The following is a 7781-nucleotide window of genomic DNA, read 5'->3' on the forward strand; positions in this document are numbered from 1 at the left end:
ACCAAGCTTTTATTCCAGTGAGAACATTCCAAAACAAACTAAGGATTAATCCCGCATATATCTCCAATCACCTCTGGGGATGACTGCATGTCATCAGTAACCTGCACCCCACCTGTTGCCCAGCTATAATGACACCTTCCTGGGACTCTGACTTAGCTAGTCTCTACCATGTCACTTCACATAGACCCATCTTCTTGGACACCCATAAGCCTATACCTCCTTGCCACACCTGGAAATGGAGGTGTGCTGTAGAGTGTTGGCTGCCTCTTGGCACCCATTCCCACCCCTGTCTATGCAGGTGCCAGAAGTCCAGGAACCACACTTCAAGACTCCCTTGCTAGCAGGGTGCTACCAATAAAATGTACTCATGTGAAATCTGGAAGGTGGAGAGGAAGTAGAAGTCACCCTCTGGAGCCGCAGACATGCAGGCTCTAGTGGCCAGCTGGACTCCACATTCCCCCACTAATCACCAGCTTGGGGACCATGGAGCTGTAATGACATCAGTGTGGTTTTCTGAAGTTTCCTGACTTGATTATCTGGAAATCAGCTCTAGTAAAATAACAATCCTTTATGCCACTCCCCAACTTTCACCACCTCAAGCCCCTCTAGTGATAAGCACTAATTGCCTGTATAAAATCCCTTTTTGTTTGAAATACCTAGAGTGGTTTCTGTTTTCCTGTGTGGTGTGACATAAATATTAATGTGCTCTCTGTCTCCAGTTTCTGGCACAGAGCTGCTAAAACTCTTGTAACTTCCTCAGTAATAGGGTGTTAGGAGCATCTTCTGTTCTAACATTTGGTCTCTGGCCCAAGTCCTGACACAGAGCTCCTAAATCCCTTGGAATTTCCTGGGTGGCAGGAGTCTCTTGTTGGAGACTTGGCTCCCTGTCACCTGTTCAGCTGCACACATTCTTTTGCCCCTTGCACTTCGTGCTCCAGAATTCTAGCCTGCACACAGTTCCGGCACACCCCAGGGTTTTGTGCTCTTCTACCTTTTTACTGTCTAGGATGCCTTTCCTTACTCTCCTCAGCTAAAAAACTTTTCTTCCACTTCCCCTGCTCTGAGCCATCCCTTACATCTACTCCTTTCCAGCCAACCAAGAACTGAGCCACGTCTTGGGCCACTACCACTGTCCTGTCTAACACACGGTCTTCTTTGTATTCAGATGTCTGTTTCTCCTCCCAGTCTATGAGCCCCTTGAGGAAAGAGACTCTGTCCTAGTCATCAACTCTTTCTCCAGTGCAAGGCATGGTGTCTGGCATATAACCCAGGCCCAGCACAAAGTACCTCTTTTTCAAGGGCTCTCCCTAGGTTACCTGACCTTCCCTCCTCTGAAATGCTACATTTCTATATCATTTTTGCCCTAACCATACATTGCGTCATTTCATCATCTTTTAAAAAATGTCTCTTTGAAAGGGTTCATCAGAATCAGTGAGAAATTTTATTCATTTAGTAGCTGTTGGCCTTGGGTCCATCCATCTCCATCAATCAGGTCTCAGTGAAGAGCTGGTCTTCTGAGCTGTAGTTTGCCCATCAGTAAGATGGAGACAGAGGCAGCCCTTGGTACCTATGTTTTGTGCCACCTGACCCTGGGCACCCCTCCCCTTTCCAGGCTACAGCCAGGAGTGCATACCTGGCGCAAGAAGGGACAGTTCTTCCACAGGCTGGCCAGGTGAAAACTATGGGCTCAGGCAGAAACTCTGCCCAATCTAGGACAAGCTGGGCAAAGCAGAATCTCTCTTGGGAGTTTTAATTTAGAAATATGGTAGGGTAGCATTTGAGACTAATAATAAGTGTACAAATGTGAGACAGTGTTACACAAAAAATATTATCTAAGCCCCAGTTTGTGTACCAAATTTTAAATGATGTAAATATGCCAAAATAGGAACCTGGAGTTACCTGGAATCCCAGTCTAGACTTGGGGAAGCCCAGCAGTACAAGGATCTCTGTTCTTGGGTTCTGTCAGCTCCCTGTTTACGTCCAACACTCATTAAAATCAGTACCCCAGCCCTATTATAGAGTTTGAGCTGGCATGGGAGTTTCTGCCCTTATGACTTAGTATAACTAAAGTGCCTAGTACTGTACTTGGCCCCGAACTGGTGTTCAATAAGCAGCCATCCTCCTTGCCATCAGTATTATTATTATTGACTCTTTGATGGCAACTATAGTTTATACTTCATTATATCCCTATACCCTACAGCAAGAGGCTTTGGAGACTAGCAGTCTGTTAGACAGCAAGTTCAAGTCTAAGACCCTAACTCATCATGATGGATGTTGGCTTGGGTACTTTGTCAGGTTACCTACATTCTTTTAGCCCTGGCTCCTTATCTGTCAAATGATGATTAAAATAAAACTGTGCTTCCACAGATTGTTGGGCTAAATGATTTAAGGCTGCAAAACGCCTAAACCAGCCAGACCTTGGCACCAACTAAGCAGGTTGTAATTGGTAGCTGCTGCTTTCTTCCATTATTATTACTATTTAGTCTTGTACTTTAAACTCAGTAAATATTTCTTGGCTTGCTGAAGTCACTACTTAGAGAAATACTAAGTTTTTTATTGTCAGTAAGACACTTTGGGAAGTAAGTTGGGCAGGTGTCAAGAGAACAGGTGTCTCTTGCCCAGCCTCAGCAAGCTGATCAACCAGATGAGGAAATGATGGGCTGTCCTGTGTGTCTTGCTGCTTCTCAGGGGCTCCATGTCATTCTCCTGTGGCTGGCACCATTCTTCATAGATGTTACTGAACTGCCAACATTTATTTGTGCTCAGATAGTGGATTTTCATTCAGGTTTTCTTTTACTAATATGTTTAACTCTCACTGACTTACTAAATGTGACCTATTAATGGCTTTTTCTTTGAAGATGGAGTGGGGAAGCCTTTCATCTTCTGTAAACTGTACTTATGTTATCACTTGGAATCATGCAGCCACGGGTCTGTGTGGGATGAGACAGGAAGTGAATAGGTGTGGTGCTGGTGGAGCTGGAGGGAGTCGGGCAGCACATACCTGACCTGCAGTGGGGTCAGGAGAGGCGAGGGCAGTGCATGTGACCGGAGATGTTGCCCCACCAATATGTTTTCTTTCTCTCTTTTTTGGATTTTTTGTTTATTTAGTTTTTATTCAAATATATTGATTATACGTACTTGTGGGGTACAGAGTCATGTTTCAATACATGTATACAATACATGATGATCAAAATCAGGGAAATTAGTATATTCATCATTGCAAAACTTAATCATTTTCTTGTGATGTGGACACTTGATATCACCTCTTTTAGCCATTTGATAACATGAGTAAATTGTTAATTATAGATGCCTAACTGCGACTGTACACCAATAGAACTTATTTTTCCTATCTAGCTGTTTTGTACTATTTTTTAAAATTTTATTTTCTTTTGTCAATAAACAATAAAACTTCTTAAGGAAAACATAGGAGAAACATTTCAGGAAGTAGGACTGGGCACAGAACTTCATGAATACGACCCCCAAAGCATGGGCAACCAAAGGAGAAATAAACAAATGGGATTATATCAAACTAAAAAGCTTTTGCACAGCCAAAGAAACAAATAACAGAGTTAAAAGACAACCAACTGAGTGGGAAAAAATATTTGCAAAATACACATCGGACAAAGGATTAATATCCAGAATATACAAGGAACTGAAACAACTTTGCAACAAAAAAACAAGTAACCCAATTAAAAAATGGGCAAAAGAGCTAAGTAGGCATTTTTCAAAGGAAGATATACTAGTGGCCAATAGACACATGAAAAAATGCTCAACATCACTTGGCATTCGGGAAATGCAAATCAAAACCACACTGAGATAACATCTCACCACAGGATGGCTAATAACCAAAAGACTGTGAATGATAAATGCTGACGAGGATGCGGAGAAAGAGGAACTCACATACATTGTTAGTGGGACTGCAAAATGGTGCAGCCTCTATGGAAAATGGTATGGAGCTTCCTCAAACAATTGCAGATAGGTCTACCATATGACCCAGCTATCCCACTGCTGGGAATATACCCAGAGGAATGGAAATCATCAAGTCGAAGGTATACCTGTTGGGGCCAGCCAGTGGCTCACTCGGGAGAGTGTGGTGCTGATAACACCAAGGCCATGGGTTCGGATCCCATATAGGGATGGCCGGTTTGCTCACTGGGTGAGCGTGGTGATGACAACACCAAATCAAGGGTTAAGATCCCCTTACCAGTCATCTATTAAAAAAAAAAAAAAAAAAAAAAAAGGTATACCTGTTCCCCAATGTTCATTGCAGTACTATTTACAATAGCTAAAAGTTGGAACCACCAATATGTTTTCTGAAGTAAAGGCCTACAGGGCAATCTTGGGAAATTACTGCTCTCATACATTCTTGTTTATCCTATCCCTCTAGTACCTCCCTGCTAGCAAGGGTTGGGATTTTTAAAAAGAGAAACAGAAGACCAATGTGAATTTTCTACCAGCTTGTAAGGGTGGAGAACTCCTTACCAAGGCAGGACATATATTCATGCATGAGTTTGAGGGCTTGGGAGAAAATAAAGGACTTGGCCCCACAGTGCAGGTAGGCTCATTGATCCAAATACTCTGACCACCTCAAAGACCAAAGAGGGGGGCCAGACAGTGGATGATCCCCTCTGGGCAGGAAGTCAAGTATGTTGTAAGGAACTCCTTCTTGATAAACCAGGTTAGAGAACACCAAAACAACTGGCATTTGATTTAAAAATCTACACCCTTGAGGATGATATATTTTCAAGGCTCCCAGAAACTGATTATATTGGGAAATGAGGGAGAGAAGCCTATTCATCCTTTGCCCACATTGCCTCTTGTGGGACCACTGGCTCCCATGAGAGATTCCACCTTCAGTCCTGCTTTTCTTGCCTATGACCCTTGTTATGTATAAATTGATGGAGTTTGGATGTGTTGTCCCCTCCAAAACTCATGTGGAAATTTGATCCCCAATGTGGCAGTGTTGGAAACTGATTGAATCATGGGGGTGGATCCCTCATGAATGGATTAATGCTCTCCCTGGGGGCAGGGAGCCTCAGTGAGTTCTCGCTCTATTAGTTCCCATGAGAGCTGATTGTTTAAAGGACCATGGCACCTCCTCTCTCTCTCTCTCTCTCTCTCTCTCTCTCTCTCTCTCTCTCTCTCGTGCTTCCTCTCACCATGTGATCTACTTGTATCCACCTGCAGCCTGCCACTTTCTGCCATGAGTAGAAGCAGCCTGAGGCCCATGCCAGATGCAACTGTCTCAGAATCATAAGCCAAATAAACCTCTTTTCTTTATAAATTACCCAGTCTCAGGTATTTTATTATAGCAACACAAAATGGACTAATACAGAAAATTGGTACTGAGGAGTGGGGTGTTGCTATACAGATACCTGAAAATGTGAATGCATCTTTGGAACTGGGCAATGGGCAAAGATTGGAGGAGTTTGGAGGACTTAGAAGAAGACAGAAAGGTGAGGGAAAAAATTGGAATGTCTTAGAGACTTATGTGGTAGCGACTTATGTGGTGGCAAGCAGAATGCTGATAGAAATGTGGACAGTAAAGGCCATGCAGATGATGAGGTCTCAGATAGGAATGAGGAACTTATTGGGAATTGAATAAAAAATCACCCTTGCTACACCATAGCAAGGAATTTGGCTGCATTGTGTCCATGCCCTTGGACTTTGTGGAAGGTGGGACTTAAGAGTTGTGAACCAGAGCATTAGGCAGAAGAAATTTCTAAGCAGCAAAGCATTAAGGAAGCTGTATGGTTATTTTTAACAGCTTACTCTGAGTTATGGTGGCAAAGGCATGATGTGAAGCCAGAATTTAAAAAGGAAGCAGAGCATAAAGATTTGGAAAATTTGCAGCCTGGCCATGTAGTAGAGAAGTGGACAGCAGGGGAAAAATGTACGGGTGAAGCAGATAAACTGGTTGCTAAAGACATTAGTTTGGCAATGAGGCAGCCAAATGCTAATAAGCAAGACAATGGAAAAAAATGCCCTAAAGGCATTTGAGAAGTCTAGAAGGGTGCCCCACCCATCACAGGCCCTGAGGCTTAGAAGGACTGAGTTGTCCTAGAGGACAGAACCGGGGTGCAGCTGCCCCTGGGAACCTTCTCCCTGCATCCCAGCTGCTCCAGCTGGAGCAGCCCAAAGTGTGGTTCATGCAGCAGCCCTGGAGAGTAGAAGCCTGAAACCTCCGTGGCGTCCATGTTGTGTTAAGTCTGCAGGCCGGGAGGACATGAGAGCAGTGGAGGCATGGCATCCTCCACCCAGATTCCAGAGGATGTATGGAAAAGCTTGGGGACCCAGGTGGAGACATGCCGCAGGGGTGGAGCCACGCCGCAGGGGTGGAGCCACCACAGAGGCCATCTACTAGAGCAATGCCAAGCAGGAAAGTGGGGTCAGCACCCACACAGAGAGCCCCTACTGGGGAAATGTCTGGTACAGTCAAGGCAGCAGGGCTGCCGCCAGGACCCCAGAACTGCAGGGTCACTGGTAACAGGCAACACAGGCCTGGAAAAGCCATGGGCACCAGCATGGCCCGCTGTGCTGCACCTGGCAGAGCTGTGGGAGTGAGTCTCCCTGATGTTTTGGGGGTCCAGATGTCCCATGGTGCCCAGGATGCAGGACTTGGAGTCAAAGAAGATTATTTTGGAGCTTTAAGACTTAATGTCTGCCCTGCTGGTTTTTGGACTTGTTTGGGGCCTTGTTTCTCCTTTCTTCTGGCTTATTTCTCCCTTTTGGAATGGGAATGTGTACCCAATGCCTATTCCACCATTGTATCTTGGAAGTAGATAAATTTGGTTTTGACTTTTACAGGTTCACAGCTGGAAGGACTTTGCCTTTGGTCTCAGATGAGATTTTGGACTTTGGACTTTTAGGTTGGTGCTGGAACAAGCCAAGACTTTTGGGACTGTTAGGATGGAATAATTGTATTTTTATGTGAGAGAGACATGAGTTTTGGGGGGGTCAAGGGCAGAATGATGGAATTTGGATGTGTTGTCCCCTCCAAAACTCTTGTGGAAATCTGATCCCCAATGTGGCAGTGTTGGAAACTGATTGAGTCATGGGGGCAGATCTCTCATGAATGGATTAATGCTCTCCCTGGGGGCAGGGAGTTTCAGTGAGTTCTTGCTCTGTTAGTTCCCATGAGAGCTGATTGTTTGAAAGACCTGCCACCTCCTCTCTCTCTTGCTTCCTCTACGCCATGTGATCGGCTCGTATCCACTGGCAGCCTGCCACTTTCCGCCATGAATAGAAGCAGCCTGAGGCCCATGCCAGATGCAACTGTCCCAGAATCGTAAGCCAAATAAACCTCTTTTCTTTATAAATTACCCAGTCTCAGGTATTCTGTTATAGCAAAACAAAACCAACTAATACAGAATCTAAAACTGAAAAACTAAAATATGACCAAATCAAACAGCAGTTGCTGGCTGCTGCTATCTGGGAAAAGCAGAAACCATGAACACCTATTTACATTTTAATTTCTTATCACATGGCTAGAATCGGTTATGAATTTTATACATTTTAATATGAGAGAAATAAGTACATTACAAGCAATGATGAGAAGCCAGTATTAGAAAATAAAATTTGCAGGAGAAAAAATGGCGACGGGTCTGGAGTGCCCGCGTCAGGAAACAGCGCGATCCTGAGAGCTGTGTGCTGTGATATCAGAGTATAGACTGCATTTCCAAGAGCAACAAAGGACGAATAAATCTTTCAACAACGATCCTACATCGACAAATAAGCGGCAGCGGGTTCGAGGTTTTGGAGCCGACACGGAGAAGGACTCC

Source organism: Galeopterus variegatus, unplaced genomic scaffold, assembly GCF_000696425.1.
Source record: "Galeopterus variegatus unplaced genomic scaffold, G_variegatus-3.0.2 Scaffold812, whole genome shotgun sequence".
NCBI lineage: Eukaryota > Metazoa > Chordata > Mammalia > Dermoptera > Cynocephalidae > Galeopterus > Galeopterus variegatus.